General features: G+C 44.4%; 2 pseudogenes across 2 annotated transcripts; one reads left to right on the top strand and one right to left on the bottom strand.

Moving 5' to 3' along the window:
* The first annotated feature begins 1184 nt into the window (after positions 1-1184).
* Positions 1185-4786, top strand: LOC100274896 (protein phosphatase 2C pseudogene; annotated as a pseudogene). Its single transcript, NR_158647.1, has 6 exons — positions 1185-2102; positions 3662-3793; positions 3893-3966; positions 4045-4186; positions 4271-4323; positions 4412-4786. The product of NR_158647.1 is annotated as a protein phosphatase 2C pseudogene (transcript).
* On the bottom strand, positions 4758-9834 carry LOC103633502 (SAC3 family protein B; annotated as a pseudogene). Its single transcript, XR_004549241.2, has 7 exons — positions 9603-9834; positions 9440-9531; positions 9263-9356; positions 8230-8322; positions 7163-8142; positions 6956-7070; positions 4758-6706 (listed from the first exon to the last, which is right to left on the bottom strand). The product of XR_004549241.2 is annotated as an SAC3 family protein B (transcript).
* Positions 9835-20707: the final 10873 nt, after the last annotated feature.

Here is a 20707-nt window from a genome sequence, read left to right as displayed (position 1 = left end):
CGTGGTTTGGCAAAGCCTACATCCATGCTGTGGTGTCCTCCTTTGGAAAAGGGTTACAATCCATCCCTCTCAAGTGATCAGGATCCGCCTCGCGGTTATGCTCGGCAGATACTTGATCGGTTGCTCCGCTCCATGGACTTGCTCAGCAGGGGTCTAGTCAATCGCCTTATCTTGTGGACGTGCTCGGCGGGGACCTGGTCGGTCAATCTGGGTCGCAGCCTTGCTCGGCAGGGACCTGACTGGTCGCTCCGCGCCGCGGACTTACTCGATAGGGACCTGGTTAGTCGCTTCGTCTCGTGGACTTGCTTGATAGGGAGACTTTGGTCTGCAAGAATGTTTAATGGGTCTTACTTTAGATACCCTATTCCTAGGTACCCACAATACTTTCTCTCTCTTCTCTCATCTATCTATTTTTTATACTTTAGGTAATCTTCTTCTCTATTTATTTTTATACTTTAAACAATAAATTAAGCAAACCTAAAATATGTATAAGGCATTTGATTGTATGGTAAATATGTATGTAAAAGTCTGAAGCAAAATAGTATATGTATAATATAGAGGAGTAAATCTTTTATGAGGTGTTTGGTTTGATGAATCACTCTATCCAAAATGAAGTGGTGCATCATGGGTCCATTCCTCAAATTCGGTGAGATGACTCTATTCCAAATATTAGTACTGAACAACTAACTATGAGGAATGAGGTGGTGATGAATTAACTCACTTCATTCTACAAACCAAACAAAAAAGTGAGGAGTGAGAAGATGATGGACTATATCATTCCTCAAACCAAACACTTCATTAGAGTCTATGATATTTTTTTGGTTTTAGAGTCTATTTAGACAATGACTCTGTTTTATATTATGAGAATAGAACCATTTTTTCTGAGCCATTTTGTTTTGTATTTTGTTTTGTGTTTGGTTTTAGAGTGAAGAAAAATTGAGCGATTCTATCCTATCTTTTGTTGAGTGGACAGAGGAGGAGGAATTGGTCATGAGCCACTAAATTCGGTCGATTTGACATATAATAATATCTATGAAATATTGGAACGGTTTCCTTTCAAGAATCCAACCAAACCCCGACTCTGTCCTAGAATATGTCCCAGTCAGATGAGTGTCTTGCGGTTGCTTTAAGCCTTTAACTCCCCGAGCCTGCAAAATCACACACCCACAGAGCAGAGAGGGGGAGAGGCTCCAAACCCTAGCCACACACGACGCAACGCAACGCCGATGGGGTGCGCGCAGGGCAAGTGCTGCCTACGGCGGCACCCGAGGAGGGGCTCCGCCGCTGCCGCCGTTGGCGGCGGCGCCACGCTCGGCCGCGCCGCGGTGCCCGGGGCCGGGCTGGTACTGGAGTACGCCGCGCTGGCTGTGGCGGGGCTGTACCCGGACTCCACAGCCCGGGAGTCCCAGGACGCGCACCTTGTCGCCACGCGCTTCGCGGGGGACCCGGACCTCCACCTCTTCGCTGTCTTCGACGGTCATGGCACTGCCGGCACCGCCTGCGCTGGGTTCGCGCGGGACGCGCTCCCGCGCCTCCTCGCGTCGCTCTCCCTCGCCAGCGCCGCCGACCCCACCGCGGCGTTCCGCGAGGCCATGCTGGGCGCCAACGCCGAGATGCACGCGGCTCCCGAGGTCGACGACTCCATGAGCGGGACCACCGCCGTGGCCGCCCTCGTCTCCGGCGGCGCTCTCCACGTCGCCAACGTCGGCGACTCGCGCGCCGTCGCCGGGGTCTGGCGCGCCGGCCGCGTCGTCGCCGAGGACCTCTCCTGGGACCAGACTCCGTTCCGCGCCGACGAGCGCGAGCGCGTCAGGGCCTGCGGTGCCCGGGTCATGTCCGTCGAACAGGTGGAGGGCATGCGCGATCCGGAGGCCGAGCGCTGGGCGCCCGACGAGGGGGACCCGCCCCGCGTCTGGGCGCGCGACGGCCTCTACCCCGGCACAGCCTTCACGCGCAGCCTCGGTGACCTCGCCGCCGAGGCCATCGGGGTCATCGCCGAGCCGGAGGTCAAGAGCGTCGAGATCACTCCATCGCACCTCTTCTTCGTTGTCGCCAGCGATGGCGTGTTCGAGTTCCTCTCCAGCCAGGAAGTTGTTGACAGGGTACCGGCTTTCATTCTCTGCTCTATTTTCCTTCTTTCCTGTTTGTTTGCCCTTTTTTTACCGGGATTCCCGCATATCGTTGTCTACGGAATAGACAGGTAGTAGAGTAGTAGTTGTGAATTGCAATGTGGTTGGTCTAATGTTTGCAAGTTAGCTGTTACATTCTGCCTTGATTACCTACAAGAAGTCAAGAACTACAATAATCACACGTGTTTGTGCATTTCATCCAACCAACTGCAGTCCTGGTATACAGCTTTAAGCTGTACACTCGAGAGGTAGTGAGGTACTATGGAACATTGGAACCTAGCTGATTGCATAGTGCTAAATGATTTCAGATGAGATCTGTGTGTGCTATTAGGAATAGGATAGAGATGGTGTTCACTGGTCGCTAATAATTTGACAGTTTAGCTACACGTACACTATAGTGTCCAACTTTGACTTGCTGTAAACAGAAACAGTACAAATGAACCTCCCGTTTTGACTTTTAACTCTTCTTCTTTTTCTTCATTGTACCTCCCATTTTGACTTTTAGCTACTATTATTTTTCTTCATACTATAAAGTTGCTTTTCTCAGAAAGCTGAAACTGCAGGATGGTGTAATGATTATGGAATAGTGAGGGTTCCAAGGTCGATCGCCGTTGTCATCATTATTAAAGCTTGCTTGCTCTCCCTCCCTCCCTCTCGCTGAATAAAGTTCTGCCAAAGTGGAGGTAACTTTATGGAGTAGTAGAACAATAGACTAGCATTTGAGCTGTGATGGAAAATTGGCTAATCCGAAGTGTGAAGAAAAGTGGGAGGACAAGCTAGGCAAATGGCTGTAAGGACAAAGTAAACTTTCCTAAAGTACTGCTGATAAAGTGGTAAAAAGGAATGTTGGCTATCTTGTTGGTCCCAAAACTGACATATCATTTCAGATTGAACTGATGATTGCTGAATTACTAGGGTCGTACCTGCATTTTGTCGATTTTATTTTGATTTGGTCCAAAGGTTACTATAGTTTGGATGGTCCCCTTTATCATAACCTCCTACTTTTCCGCCCCAACATTTCCTCCAGTTTTGAAACACTATATACTTATACAACGAAACCAGGCTGCTTATAGCTATTTCCCGTTCTCATGCTTTTTTTATGTACTCCCTCCGTACATAAATATATGACACTGTTGACTTCTTTTGAAACTTTGACCACTCGTTTTATTTAAAAAAATTGAGTTATCGTTTATTTTGTTATGATTTGTTTTATTACTTACTGTTGTTTGAGTGTGACTTAAAATTTTACATTTTCAAATAAATATTTTGAATAAAACGAGTGGTCAAAGTTTTGAAAAAAGTCAACGGCGTCATATATTTGTGAACGGAGGTAGTATATTATTTTGTCCTGTGGTACGAGTCGGTTATTTATGAGTCGGTTATTTATGCCATGCTTGGGGCAATAAAAAAACTACCTTAATTTAGCATGACTGCTAGAACTTTTTCAGTTATGAACCAATGATAAATATGCGATTTTTCTTGCTTGGCTTTATCTGTGTCGCTAATGCTAAATTCTTCCTTGTTTCCTACAGGTTGCCACGTATCAAGATCCTCGAGATGCCTGCTCAGCAATCGCTGCAGAGTCATACAAACTATGGCTGGAGCACGAAAATAGGACAGATGATATAACGATAATCATTGTGCATATCCGAGACATGGAAAGTGTAGGTGCACCAAAATTTTAAATTCTGCAAGCATAAACAGAAGTAACTTATTCAGTGACTGACAGAAAATTTGTTGTTCTTCCCAAAATTTACTGTCAGGCCCTGCAGGGAGTGACAAAGCGGACTACGGTAGCGTGGGAGCGTCAATAGCTGTGCACGCAATACAGTCAGAGGTACCTGTATTTGTAGAATCAGAAGCAAGTCACATGAACAGATCTTTCTCCTATACACCCTTTGCTGATGCATGGCAGAATATCAGATGCTTCCAAGCCCGTGCAAAGCGAGCAGCGAGCTGCATCACAACCGGTGCAAACTTGGCATCAAATGGACGGGGGTACTGGATTGGTCTATGCAGCAAAGCATCCCACCTCCAACCTCCTGATGAAAGTGGAGGTAAATCTGATAATCTTCTAAATCCTTTGCTATGAAGGAGAAATTGCAAACCAGCTCACAATAAGTGTGCACATTCTATTGCAGAATGGAAGTTGAATGACAAAAGGAGGCCTCGCAATAACCCACCGCCATCCTCCGTAAGATATTTGTCTAGAGACCTTATTCTTTTCTGTTAGATTTTTGGAGGAACCATTATTGTTATTGAGAGGCCGTTGTCTTTTGCAGAGAGCTACTAACCGTACAATGGATGTGATGTCTGCCAGCAGCAAATCTCGTGTTGCTGCTCTTGTTTTGGTAGAGCATCTGCTGCTGCCGACGATGCAAGGTTTCTGATCCTGTGTGGGATCTAGCCATGAGCAAGGTTTCCGTGGAATGGAGTGTAGTTAGGTGGGTGTCAATGTATGTTTGGAGCTAAACCCATATCTGCGATCATTTTAGTTTATTTTTGTAATTTAAATGTCTTGGGTCTGCCTGGCACGATTATACTGACAGAACGTGTTTAGATCTTGCTCGTGGCCTACCGTGCTGGTCTGACCCAAATCGTGCTTTAGGTACTTTACTGACAATGACATGATTCGAGAAGAAAAATGACGCTTCTATATTTCATTCCTGCCAAACAAGAACGCTTTAACTTGGCAGTGTTAGTTTTCACTTCCACAAAATCTAGCTTTACAAGTTACAACAAATGTGGAAGGATGGTGTAACAAAACCCTTCCAGCCTTACTACGGGGCTCAAAAGTATATGGAAAGTGTCTCATCGATCCTGTCCTGCAGCTTGGTGCACTGCTCCAGTAGCCGGGAAAGCTTGTCGTCCGTCTCGATGGGCATCACCTCGCCCAACTCTACTCTTAGCTGGGAAAGCTTGTCGTCTGTCTCGATGGGCATCACCTCTCCCAACTCTACTCTTCTTGGTATGTACATTTCATCAACTCCATGCACGCCGTTGTTGTCAGCAAGTGCCTGAGGTTCTTCATGAACATGCACAGGCAGTCGTGGTGCCAGAGTTACGGGCTGCGCATCAACAGCATCGAGGTCACAACTGATCTCAATGATTTCGTCTAGTGTGATGCCGGTTGAAACAGCAGGCATCATGATGTGATCCACAGCATCGCTGCTGGCGGTGTTAGCAGTAAGCCCTTGTGTGGTACCATTTGAGCCAGCTGCTGCAGGAGCCTGATACAGGTGCTGAGTCAGAACATAAGCTTCGGAGAACTTTCCGGTAGAGAGCTTTGCTAGCCTCCAGTTGTAAATACGACGGAAGATCGCCACCCATCTGGGAGCGAGATAGTAAGACGAATCCCGGAGTTCAAGGCCAACACAATTCTGCACCATAACATTCACTTCGGTGACCACCTGGCTTTCATCTAACAGCCGGGCTGATTCGGTCAAGTATCTCGCCAAGCACTCCTCAAGTAACTTCTTCTGATCCTGGATCTGCTTGCCCATGTGAGAACCATGGTTTAGCCAAGATAGATCGTAACTGAACTCTGGAATCTTGCAGCTATTAATGGCTGCAAGCAGTGGCTGGATCCTTGATGGCGAAGACCATCCAATGCTAGGCAAGAACATTTCTGCATATATCCTCTCATTGCTTGTTCTCTCCAGAAGATCAATCTCGGGAGCTGGCCATTGGCTACGGTTTGCGTTTGCTGCAGCCAAAATCTCTTCTGCAAGTTGATTGACAGCATTGTTGAATACTGAAATGCAATCGCCAGGACCAGCTCCAGGTGCAACATGGGTGTTAAGCAGCTCAAGTTGTGGATTCAAGTATTCCAGAAGCAATTCATGGGTCTTCACAAGAGTGACATCAGGCTGCACTGGCAAACTACTTACCAGCCACTTCAGGCCCTCACGCAGTTTGTCATCATCAAAGAAACCATTGGCATGGTCTTCTGTGTAGTTTTCAACAAGAAAAATAACCAAAGACGAACCGATCTTTCCTCTGTTAAGACCATTGAGGCCAAGCCTGTTGATGATGTACTTTGACGCATACTCGTATCCTTCGTTATATGTATCGCCACTGAAAATCAGAAGAGGAAGATTGGATTCATCTGGTATGCAGGCTAAAAGACTGTTAAACCGTTCCTTCTGCATTTCCCATGAAATGCTTTCAGACACTACAAATACTATACAGCTTGTACTGTTAGCAATATCATTATCAATAACTTGTTGATCGCTGGCCCTAACAACAGACAAACAACATGCATTTGGAAAACTGATCCACTCTGTCCAAATTGATAGGCCTGCTGAAGAAACAACCAATCCAATATCTCCGATTCCATAACCCATGAGCTTTCTAAGTAACCATTTTGAGACAAAACTGTTGGTCTGGGATTCCATACCGGTTGGAACAAGTACAAGCAACTTCCAGCAGAGGCATCTAGCATCAGGGTTATTTTCATTTAGAATGGGACCAGACAACTCCGAAACATTTAGCCGTGACCAAGACCTTTGCTTTCTTGCTTGTCTTTCTTTAAAGGCGTGGCCAATATCTAGTTCTTCAACTGCTAGCTTAGACACCTTCATAGTAGTATAGTACACAAGTCTTAATCATTATCACTTTTTAACAACACTAGAAAAAATCACTAAAACATCAGTTCACACAGAAATTTCACCAAAGTTCGATGATTTATCAATTAATAATAGAGGTACACAATTCCATCCAATTTAATTTTTATCTTGCAGAAAGTGATATTTATAATGCAGCGAGAGAAGAAAAGTGATACCTCAATTTACTGATACTGGAAAAAAAACTATGGCATGTCTTACCGTTGTACTTTTATGAACTGGTGGGCCAAGTGATAGAGAACACAATGCTGCAACAGCAAGAGCATTCTTCTGCTCCCTAAGTAATCGCTTGTCAGCAGCATGCTGCCTCCATTTCCTGAAACACCACAATAGGAATCAAGCTTTTATAAGTTACCACCAAAGTTCTACTAATGGGAGCATAAACGAATAGAACAAGTATAAAAGAACCTCAGTATTGCTTTCAGGTTTTCATCAGAAATTAGTTTCTTTGCGGGCATAACAATTGGTAACCAATCATCATTTGTGCCGTTACTAATACTATGATCCTCATATTCCTCATGATAGGACAAAGGGGAGCTAATAGGCAATCCAGCTCCAATAACCAGACATTCATGATCTGGTGGAGTTCCCTCATCCATATCTGCACCGATGCCAGAAACATGTGCCCTGAAGTCATCTTCCGCTCCATACATACTGGAGTAATTTAAAGACATGCTATCTGCAAGAGGATGTGAAATAATTGGTTCTGCCAGAGCATTGGCGTTTTGCGTGTTAGCTTGTGACCACAGTATGTCTGTTTGCATCTCTACCTTCTGAGGGATCTCAGCAACACCACTATCCTGGTCTTCAGCTATAAGGCCATTAACCAATTTGGTCTTGCCTTCAGCTTTTGGTGAAGCTACTTTTGGTGTTTTTGACAGTATGTCCCTCTTGCCAGTACGTGGAGAAACAGCAGTAAGGACAGATGAAAACCTGTCTTTTCTACCATCAGTTGGGGAGAGAGGCTTTGGATGTGTTGAACTGAATAGTTTGCTGGCAGCTCTTGGAGAGAAAGGATCTGAAAACAATGGGCTAATCTGTCTGTCAGGAGTGATTGAAATAGGCCCAGGAAATGAAGGATCCAAATCCATTCTGCCATCAGGAGGAATCGCAGGAGCATTCTGTGGTAGAAATAGATCTCTTTTGCCAGCAACTGGTTGACTAGTATATGGAAAGACAGTCTTTTCTTTGCTAGTTGGAGCACAATCTGGCCCAGAAGAAACATCATCAACGACCCTCTGCGATTTTTTAGAATGCACAAGCTGTGAACAGCCAGATGGGAAATCACTTTCACTGTTAAGAAAAGGTCCTTCTTTGACTAAGTACAGTTCTTCATACTGCCTCAACCCAAAACCATGGTATTCTAATAGATTTTCAACATCCTCGTCCTTGAAAGAGAAAATGAAGGCATATAAGGATTTCACAAGTTCCCAGTTCAGAATTAGTTTCTGTCCAAAGGAAGAAAACATACTAACCTCCATAGCAAGCCACACCACAACCTGCGAAATAGGGATGCCTTGGCCATTCTGAAGACCACTGTGCAAGGAAGCGAGTGCTTGCCTCCTTAGCTGGGAAGAGACTTCGCTTGTTAATTTACAAAAAAAAAGGTGCACTTGAAATTGAACAGCAGCCTACTACATGAAAGTACACCGAAGTAGTGATTTAGAAGTACTGAAAGACACTGCTATCACAAAATGATCTAATGCTAATAACCAAATAATGTGTAACAGCATGCACTCATTAAGTCACGATGAATTAAGTTCAGAGGATTTTAAAGTTAGAAATTCCAATGTGATGCTCAAGATTTTAGATAATTAGACAGTTTAGGTGGTTCTTTGTCCACTCTTTTAACTTGTGGAGCTCTATCTCTTATTTTCTGTATCTTTGTGCATGGACTCCATTTATCATATAAATATAGCTTTTACTCTCTGTAAAGCTTTTCCGTAACGTTATCAAAATGTTGGAAGTATACTGAGCATGCAGTACGATGCCAGGCATATGATATACCGAGTGAGTTCAGTGCCTTTTCCAATCATTGAGGTAGATGATAATTTGCCACCCTTGAGCAGTAGTCACCGGCAATGGGCCAGGGTGGCAAAACCTTTCCACTCAATCGAGTGCCAAATTGTTATAGGACAAACATACAATGGTAAGCATGCAACAACTGAAATGAATCAAGTTTATCTTTATACCACAGTAGATTTTTTGCATTGTGAAAAGAATGCTCGCATTCTAAATCCATTATCACAGGTAATTCCATTATATTATAGGAACTGAGCCTAGCTCAGTTGATTGAGAGTGTGGATGCACCCGTAAGCCACCCAAGTTCGATTGTGCCTATTTCTTCTTAATAAGAAGTCACCTAGTTCCTACCAGGTTGGTCATTGTTTTTTTGTTGCCATTACAGTATTTCAAACACAGTTGGCCTAGGAAATATAAGAGCTTAGGAAGAATAAATTCCACTGAAAGGGTATGTTGATGAACAGCTTTTAGAGACAATAATTCTACCTTTGCAAAATGAGCATGCATCAAACAGGCCTGCAAATATGTAGCTTTCCTTGCAAGACGGAAGAAGGAAATAAAGTTCCCCATTCTGCATGCTCTGAATGTATAGGAAATGTAGGCATTAGATGAAAGCTAGTACAAATATGATAAGCACAAAATAATGCTTGATGGTATGACTACCTTGCAACTTCTCTTGCAAACAAGATCTCTGGACTGCCTCTAATTTCACGAGACATCTTAGCAAGATCCAGAGATAACTCAGCAGGTTCAACCTAATTCAGATGTATCTATGAGTCAGCAAATATCAAAACGCAAAAGACCAGATCTGCTCAAGTTGCCTCACCTTGTAACCAGGATGTTTGTCTAATTTGAGCAGTGCATAATAACCCCGAAACTCCTTTTCTGTTGAGAAGAGAACACCTTCTCTCCTATGGTCATCATACATTTGAAATAGCTCAACTGATGTTTTATTCATCTGCTCAATGTTGAGGTGTGCATCAAAACCCTCGGGAAAACCTTCTCCTTTGTTGTATTCACATAATTCATGCATCGCAATTATGTGGAGCCTTATCTGCTCAACAAAAGACAGCTTCAAGATGAAACATTCCAGGAAATAAGGGTGCCCACAGAATAAATTCATAGTGGCTGATGAAATAAACACATGACAAAACAGGGATATATATCTCAAGCATAGAAATAGCCTCTTGATTGAAGAAATGCTGCATTCTAAGATCCATTCTTATTGCTCGCATCCTATCCCACAAGAAGTTGTATAAGCCCAAGAAACTGTCATCATATGTGTGATCCAGCAAACTAAGAAGATACTCCATTGTCTTCTGTAAAATTGGCAGAGGCCTTATCAAGTCTGCATCTCTCTCAGCAGTCCTATTATACTGTAACAATCACATAATGTATTCCATCAAACTTCTTGTTATCAGTGATTAGAAATAATTCAAATGAAATACTGTCATACTGCCAGCTTACAAGGAATGTAGTATGTACCTTTTTAACAGCGAGAAGCTCAGTAGTTAGGTTTCTGTCTCCGTCCAATCTTTCATACCTATCAAGATCTCCTTTTCTCTCACGCTCTGCCCTCTCAGGTTCTAAAGGGAAACAAGGATATATATGCAAAAGATATATTAGTTCTGTATGTTTAGAGGAAGGTATATAGAAAAGGCAATGTGAATAACTAAATAGTATCGTGTGAAGACGATCTAAGGAAGAACCTGGGCACATATCAGGGCAAAGCCCAACTATTGCAGCCAAAGCTGTGGAATCCATGTCAACCAAAGTATTGTCATCGGTGTCATCATTTGTTCTCAAAGGAGTTCTTCCCACTGATGTGGCTTGTTTGGACTTATCTGCAGAGCTTTTAACTGTTTTCACAAAATCATTAGTATTTTGTACTGGCCTGCTTAATTCAACATGGAAACGAGCCAGCCGCTTGGCTTTTGCTTGTTCCTCCCTGCACAAAATGCTTCATGAGTAACGCCAACAGGCAACATACCTAATCATTAATAAAGTATTGTTGCAAGGAGAGAAAAGTGAAAAGCCATCTAGTGGATAATAAGTACCTCTCAAGTTCAGTTGAAGGGGTCAAATGATCATCATCAGTAGCATCCAAAGAAGAGATCCCTGTTCTTCTGGTAGCACTAAGGATAGAAGGCTTTGGTGGAGAAATAGCTAACGTGTTTAGTTCATTGGAGTCTGAAAGATGAGACATCTGTTGTGATGGTGAACATGCACCACCAATGCGTGATTGTATTTGATTTCTGAACTTGGAAAAGGATGCATCAGACCTGTAATAATTGCACAAAAAACAACTATTAGTATCAATGATCAACAGGCACAATAAGAGCTCTCACTTTTTTTGCTAACTACTGCTGCATGTTAAAATGTTAGCACTACCCAAAATCAACACTCTAACCAAAACTAACATGAAACGAAACAAATTCAAAGAAAAAAAAGTATTACTTCTTGTTAGACTACCCGTCTAGGGTTTGTGTTATTCCCCATGTAATGACCGTCATACCCCCAGTGTAATGGGCCTGGCCCAGTTACCTACTCTATTAATATCACTCCCAACCCTGTTTAGGATATGGGTTCAGTTTCCTACATGGTATCAGCTTAGGTTTTTCCTCCCTCCCAGCCGCCAGCCGCCGGCTCCTCTTCTCCTCTCTCCTTCCCCACCGCCGGGCGCCGCTTGGGCTGCCGGATCCGTGCCCAGGAGCCCCTGCACCCATCGGATCCGCGACCAGGCCAACCTCCGCCTGGGCCGCCGCTCCCGTAGCCGCGCCCCCGACGCCACGCGCCACCAGGGCTGCCGCTCCCGACGCCGCGCGCTTCACCCGCGCGCTCCAGCGACCTGCGCTGCCGCCGCACCCGCGCGACTCGACCGGCCCCGCCCCTGTCCCGACCGCGCCAGGCCGCGACCGGAGACTCGCACGCCAGGAGCCCCGTCGCGCCCGACTTGCCGCCGTGCTCGGTGGCCGCTACCCAGCCGACGGCCGCCCGCTGGGCTCCCCAGCCACCGGCGTGGCAGCTCCCTGCGCCGCCGAGCAACCCCAGGCGCGAGCCGTCCGCGCGCCGTGCCCCGGCCTCCCCGCGGCCGGATCCGAGCGTCTGCCCCGACCGCGCGCCCGCCCGCTGCTCCAGCAGTGAGTGAGGGTGGTAAACGTGTCGGACTTCAGCCGAAGGGGGAAAGTCCAAAGGAAATGAGAGTAGTCGTGTTGGCGCTGGTGGAGGAAGTCAACACTCTAACCAAAACTAACATGAAACGAAACAAATTCAAAGAAAAAAAATTACTTCTGGACATCAGCATATGCATGAAGATTCTGGACTGAGTTGTTGCTGCCAAAATCTACAGATGATGACCTGATATTGCCTCTGGTATCCGATGGTGGTGACTTGACCATGCGTGTGAACTCTGATGCAGGTGATCGCATCCTTTTTGAGGCTTCAACATTTTCATCATTGATGGTATCCGAATAGTCAACCAGTCTGCAAACAGAGCAGGGGGGATATTGCTCACGTTAGCTGAAAGCCCATAGTAAATCAGTCGTGGCACAGGGCTGTTAGGTTGTGCGTCCAGGCAGCAGCCCCCAGACCATTGATTCTGATCGCCTCGCGGCTGGGATATGTTGCCTAGCAGACATTTGCCCGCGAGGCCATCAACCAAACACGGGCTAAGTAGATGTGTGGGACATTCATGCTAGCTTTCATAATAGCAGAATATATATATATATATATATAACCTCTTCCTAATTTAACATTTCCAGAAAACCATGGGACAAAATGAAGACAACAAAAAATATTGGTAGGAAATGAAATAAAAAATCAATCCATTCGAAAAATTCAACACAGCGACAGAAAAACGGAAAAACTAAAATAAACGTTAATATCATATAAACTTGAATAAGGGACTAATGGTTCTGAACAAAACAAACCAAAGTGCAACAAGAAAACTCCAGGAAACTTACTACTCATAAACAGAAGAAATTGTTACATGGTTGCCCCTGTTCGAGGATGCAACTTCGTTTTTACTCCTGTTTTTTAAAGTTTGCATGTATGCCCGTAGTTTTTTTTAAAACTAACACCTAGTTTGCCCCTATTCCATTATCAGCACTTAATGGTGTTAAATCAGTCCACAAAGATACCCATGCACCATTGCGCTCTTTTTATTAAATGTTTATAAACTTGCCCCATTTTAATATGAAAGTTTGGAATATAATTATAACATAAATTTGATCACAAATTTTAAAAACCAAAATTTTGACTTTGAATTTAAAATATTTTGAAAATTTTGATGAAAATGAATTGAATTTAACACTAAAAGTTTGGGGGGGATGGCAAGACTATAATTTTAAAATGTTTTAGTTTTAATATATTTTCAAAAATATAAATAAATTGTTGTCGGTTTGTCAAAATTTAATGCCAGAATCGTTTTTTATCGAGTTCGAAATATTTTTAATTCAAAGCTCAAATATTGATTTTCAAAACTTATGGTCTGATTTATGTTATAATTATATTCCAAACTTTCATATAAAAGTGGGGGCAAATTTTTAAAAGGTTAGTAAACAGAAGAGCAATGAAGGGCGGGCCTGGTGCAGCGGTAGAGCCTATCGTCTGTAATCGGAAGGTCCCAGGTTCGAGCCCCACCCTCTGCATATTATGCAGGTATAAGGCTTGGCGCTTAAAGATACCCTTCCCCAGACCCTGCGGTGCGAGAAGCCTGCGGCACTGGGTACGCCCTATTTAGTAATATTTAGTAAACACAAGACCAATGGTGTGAACATTTTTTTGCAAGCTGAGTTAACACCGTTAAGTGGTGAAACGGGCAAACTGGCTCTTCATTTCAAAAAAGGAGGGGCATACGTGCGAACTTTAAAAAACTGGGATAAAAACGGAATTGCAACCCCGAGTAGGGGCAACCATCAATTGCCCCATAGAAGAAACATTCACAACAGTATTTTTGCCAAATAAATATGTAAGCATGCTCTTGTTGCTTCAGTTTAATAATGATTCCAACCATATGGCAAAATAATTCCTAATGGATTTTTTCTTTCCAACAGAAAAGTACAAGGTAGCAAAAAAGACAATAAAGCGAGCTGTAACTTTGGCAAAGGGTAGGGCGTACGAGGATGTTTACCAAAATCTGAGTACAAAGAAATGAGAGAATAATATATAGGAATATAGGATGACTAATGTCCGTGAGAGAAAGACAAGGGACTTCAACCAAGTTAAGTGCATTAAGATTGAAATGGGGCAGCTCTTAGTGAAGAATGAGATCAGACATAGATAGCGGGAGTATTTTGACAAATTGTTCAATATTGAGAATGGGAACACAACCTTTCAGTCGAATGACTCTTTTGATGACACCAATAGACGCTTTGTGTGTAGGATCTAAAAATCTGAGGTTAGAGAGTCATTGAAAAGTGTGAAAGGGGGTAAGGCAATGGGCCATGATGGTATCCCAATCGAGGCATAGAGATGCCTCAAGAACATAGTTATAATATGGCTAACTAAGTTGTTCAACCATATCTTCCGGTCAAACAAGATGTATGACGAGTGAAGTATATTGGTACCGATAAAGATGGTGGTTACCCACTACCCTAAACCCGATGGGTTTTTGCTCTATTTGGGCATGAGTTTGGGCTATTTTTTCTAACCATGGGTTTGTTCATGGGTTCAAAAGGAAACCGAGTATGTGAACATGGGTTTGTTCTTGCACTACCCATACCCGCAAACCCATGGGTTTTAAAACCCCGCCTTAAAATCAACATAACTTGTGAATGCCTCATAACACTACTAATTGAATATGTTCTAGTTGAAATGAACTACTTGTAACAAAGTTTAAGGTAAAGTTAGTTATCACTTGTTTCTTTTATCCTTGCTTATTAATATATTGAATGTCATTTACGCGATGAATTATTTTTCATGTTGATGTTAGTGGGTATGGGAAACTCGTTGGGTACCCAAAACCAGCATGAGTAAGGGTTTGGGCAAAAATTCGTACCCATCATGGGTATGGTTTTTTAGCGAGCGTGTTTTTTCTTCGTGGGTATGGTTTTGGGCAAGAGATACCAATGGGTTTTTACCCACTGCCATCTCTAGGCACCAATCTACAAGAACAAGAGAGATATTCGAGGTTGTACCACTTACCGAGGAATTAAGTTGTTGAGCCACAATATGAAACTATAATAGAGTCATTGAGCATTGTTTGGGAGGAATAAAAAGGATCCCTATGAACCAATTTGGTTTCATGCACGAAAGGTCAACCATGGAAGCCATTTTCTTCATAAGATAAGTGATGGAGCAGTATAGGAAGCATTAGGACCTAGACATGGTTTTCATTAACTTGGAGAAGGCTTATGACAAAATGACAAGAAATGTTATGTGGTGAGCCTTTGACAAACATAAAGTTCAAATGAAGTATGTTGGACTCCTTAAGGACATGCATAACAAAGTTGTGACTAGTGTTCAAACAAGTGATAGAGACATGGATAACTTCCTAATAAGAATAGAACCACATCAAGGGTCAACTTTGAGCCCTTACCTTTTTGCCTTGGTGATGGATGTCTCACAAGGGACATATAATAGGATATCCCTTGGTGTATGTTTTTTGTGGATGATGTCATGCTAGTTAATGGAAGTTGGACAAGGATAAATAATAAAGTGGAGTTGTAGCTGGAGACTCTGGAGTTGACTCCATAAACTAAAACCGAATATATGAGATGTGACTTTGGCACTACTACACATGAGAAAGGAGATGTTAGTTTGGAATTTGGAAGGTTAAATAGTGCCCACGAAGGATACCTTTCTGTATTTAGGATCAATGCTATAGAGAGACGAGGATATTGATGAAGACGTTAGCCATTGTTGGTGTAAATAGTTCAATGTAAAAGGACCTCCTTGTATAATGGAGTAATATAGTTTGTGGGAGCTGCAGCCCGAGAGGGTACAGCACAGTACACCAAACAACATGGTATTCGGAGCTAGGGTTAGCCTCCCCTACCGTCGGTGCTGCCATTGGAGCTCGAGCTCGAGCTCGCACGCGTGAGGGAAGGGAAGGCCGCCCATCGGCCCCGGAGCACGTCGGCGAGCGCGTCGGCGGTTGGGAGGAGGCGGCTGCTCCCGGCCGTCCACCGGCCCTGGAGCGAGGCGGCTGCTTCCGGCCGTCCACCGGCCCCGGAGCGCGTCGGCAGCTAGCAAGGAGGCGGTTGCTCCCGCACCGCGCAACTCGTCGCAGAACCCGCCACCGGACCGGCCCGCCGTCACCACGGTCTTTGCTGGCACAACGCCGGCCTGTTGCTGCTGGGCACTGCTGCTGCCCCGTGGGTGCTGCTGCTGCCCTGCTGTCTCGAGTGGTGGCCGCGGCTCAGGTCAGAGGAGGAGGCGGACAGCTAGAAATTGCTGTCGTGGTGCAGTAAGAGGAGGAGCTGGTGCGGTAAGAGGAGGCAGCTAGAAGGAGTTGGTGTGGCTGCAGTGCTGCTGTTATTGGAAGTTGTGTTTGCCGGTGCTTGTTGTATAGCTGCTTGATTCGGTGTGAAGATGAGTACAGAAGAGATGGATCCCAAGAGAAGGGAAGAAGAGGCTGCAACGAAGGGAACAATTGGTGGTGGTTCAGGTGGGATTACAAAGAGTGAGATGATGAGTGAGATGAGGATTATGATTCAGGAGCTTATGGGGTTGGGGTTGATTGGTGCCAAGGCCAATACAAACCCATCTGAGTTAAAGTTAGAACTTGTGCCGAACGATGTGAAGCTAGAGGGCAGCAAAAATTACTTGAGCTGGTCGAGGAGAGTGCGCGTCCTCTTAGGAGGCAAGGGAGTGGAGCACTACTTGGAGGAGACCTGTGTTGAGCCGGTTGATAAGCTTGGCACTGAATGGAGAACTTGGCATACAACAAACTCTGTGATAGTGGCATGGTTATTGGCATCTATGTCTCCCACTGTTAGCAAGAGGGTGGAAGCTATGCGCACTGCATCACAGATATGGCAAACCTTGAGTAGCATATACTCTCGGAGGGGGAATGTGGTGGTGATGATGGAGATTCAGAATAAGGCAGATGTGGTGAAACAAGCAGGGAGACCAGTGGAGCAATATGCTAGTGAGCTTCAGTACTTATGGGGAGAACTAGATCACTATGCCCCTCTCCAAATGGTTTGTCCACAGGACGCACACATTGTTCATAAGTGGGTAGAGGACAGGAGAGTGACCCACTTCTTAAAGAATCTGGATCCTGAGTTTGAGAGTAGGAGAGCTGCCTTTTGTCACCAGGAGAATCTTCCTACCATGGATGAGGCTGTGTCAGCCATGATTGATGAAGAGAGCAGACTTCGAGTGATGGCTAATGATAATCATGTGAAACCGGTCTATGCTGCAATCGAGGATCGAGAATGCTATAATTGTGGGGAAAAGGGACACCTAAGTTACAATTGTCCTAATCCAAGAGGAAATGGTGGCCGAGGAGGATCTCGTGGAGGTCGATGGGGTACTCGTGGGAGTTATGGAAGAGGTCGTGGTAGTCGTGGAGGAGGTCGAGGTCGTGGTGGTTCTAGGGCCAACATAGCTACCACTGAAGAGAGTCCCTCTGTTACTCTAACTGGGGAACAAGTTAAACAGTGGGAACAATGGCAGAAGGGCAAGTCTTCTGAGTGCCTCACTGTACCTGTTGAACAAGCCACCAACAACTTTGGTAACTTTGCCAACTATGCCCACATGGGCAAAGGTACTCAGGCACAAGTTTTTGCATCCTCATGTAGGCATCGCATAGATTGGGTCATAGATTCAGGAGCATCAAAGCATGTGACCGGCATGTCCACTTCTTTCAAAACATACACTCCTTATACACATTCTGAGTCGGTTCAAATTGCTGATGGTACATCCCAACAAATCCATGGTATAGGGTCCATAGAGTGTACACCATCTCTGAGCTTGTCATCAGTCCTGCATGTTCCATCTTTTCCAGTCAATCTCCTTTCTGTGAGTTCAATCATTGATCAATTCAAGTGCACAGTAACATTTGATGAAACCTCTTGTGTCTTTCAGGAGAGGAGGACTGGGAGAAAGATTGGGACTGGAGTCAGGCATAATGGGTTGTGGTTCATCAGTCATGAGGAATCAGCTTTGAAAGCAACTGTTGAAGGGGATGTGAAGGAGATTCTGCTACTTCATCGTCGGTTAGGACATATATCTTTTGAGAACTTAAGTCGGTTGTACCCTATGATGTTTAAGGGAATGGACAAGAGTAGGCTTGTATGTGATGCATGTGAACTTGGCAAGCATACTAGATCCAACTATCCTAGTATTGGTCTTCGCAGTTGTGAACCGTTTATTCTAATACACTCAGATGTTTGGGGTCCTTGTTCAGTCACTTCTGTGAATGGTGCAAAGTGGTTCGTCACTTTTATTGATTGTTACACTCGTATGACTTGGATCTATATACTTAAGCATAAGAATGAGGTGTTAAAATGCTTTCAAGACTTCCATAAACTGGTTGCTAATCAGTTTAATGCAAGGATTCGAATTATTAGGACTCATAATGGAACAGAGTATGTGAATAATGAATTTAGATCATATCTGTCAGGTCAAGGGATTATTCACCAAACAACTTGTCCTGGAACTCCACCTCAGAATGGTGTCGCAGAGCGAAAAAATCGTCATTTGTTGGAGGTAGCAAGATCTCTCATGTTTCAGATGAATGTGCCCAAGTATCTGTGGAGTGAGGCAGTAATGACAGCCACATACCTCATCAATCGAATGCCCTCAAGAATACTTGATATGAAATCACCTACTGAGCTTCTGTTGGGAAAGAGTGACTTTCGAGTTCCACCCAAGGTCTTTGGTTGTGTCTGCTTTGTAAAAGATCATCGACCTATGGTGAGCAAGTTGGATCCTCAAGCAGTCAAGTGCATTTTTGTGGGTTATGCATCTACTCAGAAAGGATACAAGTGTTGGGATCCCATTGGTAGGCGACTATTTGTGAGTATGGATGTGACATTTCGAGAGGAAGACCCATACTACACAAAGAAAGTTAATCTAGAACAAATCATGGATGACTTCTCTCCGGTTGATGGAAGATACCGTAGAGAGGGGGAGGATGATAGTAGCCAGGATGGTTGTGGTCGCGGTAGTGATGAGGCTAGTGGAGCTTCAGGAGGGGTAATTGTTGGAGGTATGATTCCACCAGAAATGGAGGAAGGGATGACTACGGAGATACTAAGTAATGATGAAGGTAGAGGGGACCATGGTGATCCAACTATGAACATTCAGGAGGAGATAGAGGATGATGAGGCGGTGATTGTTGGGTCTATCCCATGTTCCACGGTAAGGAAGTTGAATGAGAAACATGGGGAGCAACCTGATTGTTCCATTGGAAGACAAGTGAATGAAAAACATGGGAAGCAACCTATAGTATACTATCGGAAGCGGACTAAGAAGCAGGGGGAGCAACCACAACCTGAACAAGTTGAAACTCCAGTCCCATATCCTGAACAAGTTGAAGCTCCAGTCCCATATCTCTCTTCAGACTCCTCTCCAGATCTAACTAGTAATGTTTCTCCAATCTCTGTTTCTCCCATCCCTGAACATGAAGAGTTACCTCTTGCACAAAGAAGAGAACCTAGAATAAATGCTGGGAAACCTCCTTCTCATTATTGTTATGAACATGACATTGCTAAGTATGTCTCATACTCTAGTGTCTCTTCTGCATATAGAACCTTCATTACATCATTACAAACTGTGTCTATCCCGAAAGATTGGAGGTGTGCTAAACAGGATCCAAAGTGGAAGGATGCCATGAAAGAAGAGTTGTTTGCCCTTCAAAAGAACAAGACATGGGAACTTGTTCATCTTCCAGAAGGAAAGAAGGCAGTTGGATGCAAGTGGGTCTTCACAGTAAAGCAGACTCCAGAAGGAAAGGTTGACAGGTACAAAGCGAGGCTGGTGGCGAAAGGATATAGTCAGACATATGGGATTGACTATGATGAGACCTTCGCACCCGTGGCAAAAATGGGCACGGTGAGGACCTTAATCTCATGTGCGGCCAATTTTGGTTGGCCACTTCATCAGTTGGATGTGAAGAATGCATTTCTTCATGGTGACCTACAGGAAGAGGTCTATATGGAAATTCCACCTGGGTTTGCAAATGAACAGACTGTTGGAAAAGTGTGCAGACTTAAGAAATCACTCTATGGCCTGAAGCAATCACCACGTGCATGGTTTGATAGATTCAGGCGAGCAGTTTGTGATATGAGCTACTATCAATGTAATGGAGATCACACGGTCTTCTACAAACATCAAGGCTCTTGTATCACTATCCTGGCTGTCTATGTTGATGACATAGTGATCACCGGAGACGATGTGGAGGAGATCAAGAAACTGAAGAAAAAACTAAGTGGAGCCTTTGAGGTAAAGGATCTTGGACCACTTCATTACTTTCTTGGGATTGAGATTGCTAGATCGTCTAAAGGGATCATTCTCTCTCAAAGGAAGTATGTTCTTGATCTATTGACAGAGACAGGAATGCTTGGGTGTCGTCCATGTGGCTCACCCATTGATAAAAATCACCAAACTTGTGCCGAGTCAGGTGACCCTGTGAATCAAGAAAGATATCAGAGGATAGTGGGTCGGTTGATATACCTTTGTCATACGAGACCGGACATTGCTTATGCAGTGAGTGTGGTGAGTAGGTATATGCATGATCCTAGAACAAGACATATGGAGGTGGTCTATCAAATTCTGAGATACCTGAAGGGAACCCCTGGCAAGGGGTTGTGGTTTAGAGCAAATCAACACCTGAATCTGGAGGGTTACTGTGATGCTGATTGGGCAAGCAGTAGAGATGATCGGAGATCCACATCTGGATATTGTGTGTTTGTGGGAGGTAATCTTGTTTCATGGAGAAGCAAGAAACAAGTTGTAGTGTCTCGGTCTACTGCAGAAGCC

This window comes from Zea mays, chromosome 7 (assembly GCF_902167145.1).
Source record: "Zea mays cultivar B73 chromosome 7, Zm-B73-REFERENCE-NAM-5.0, whole genome shotgun sequence".
Lineage (NCBI taxonomy): Eukaryota > Viridiplantae > Streptophyta > Magnoliopsida > Poales > Poaceae > Zea > Zea mays.
Note: the sequence above shows the minus strand (reverse complement) of the source record. Positions and strands in the feature narration are given on the sequence as shown.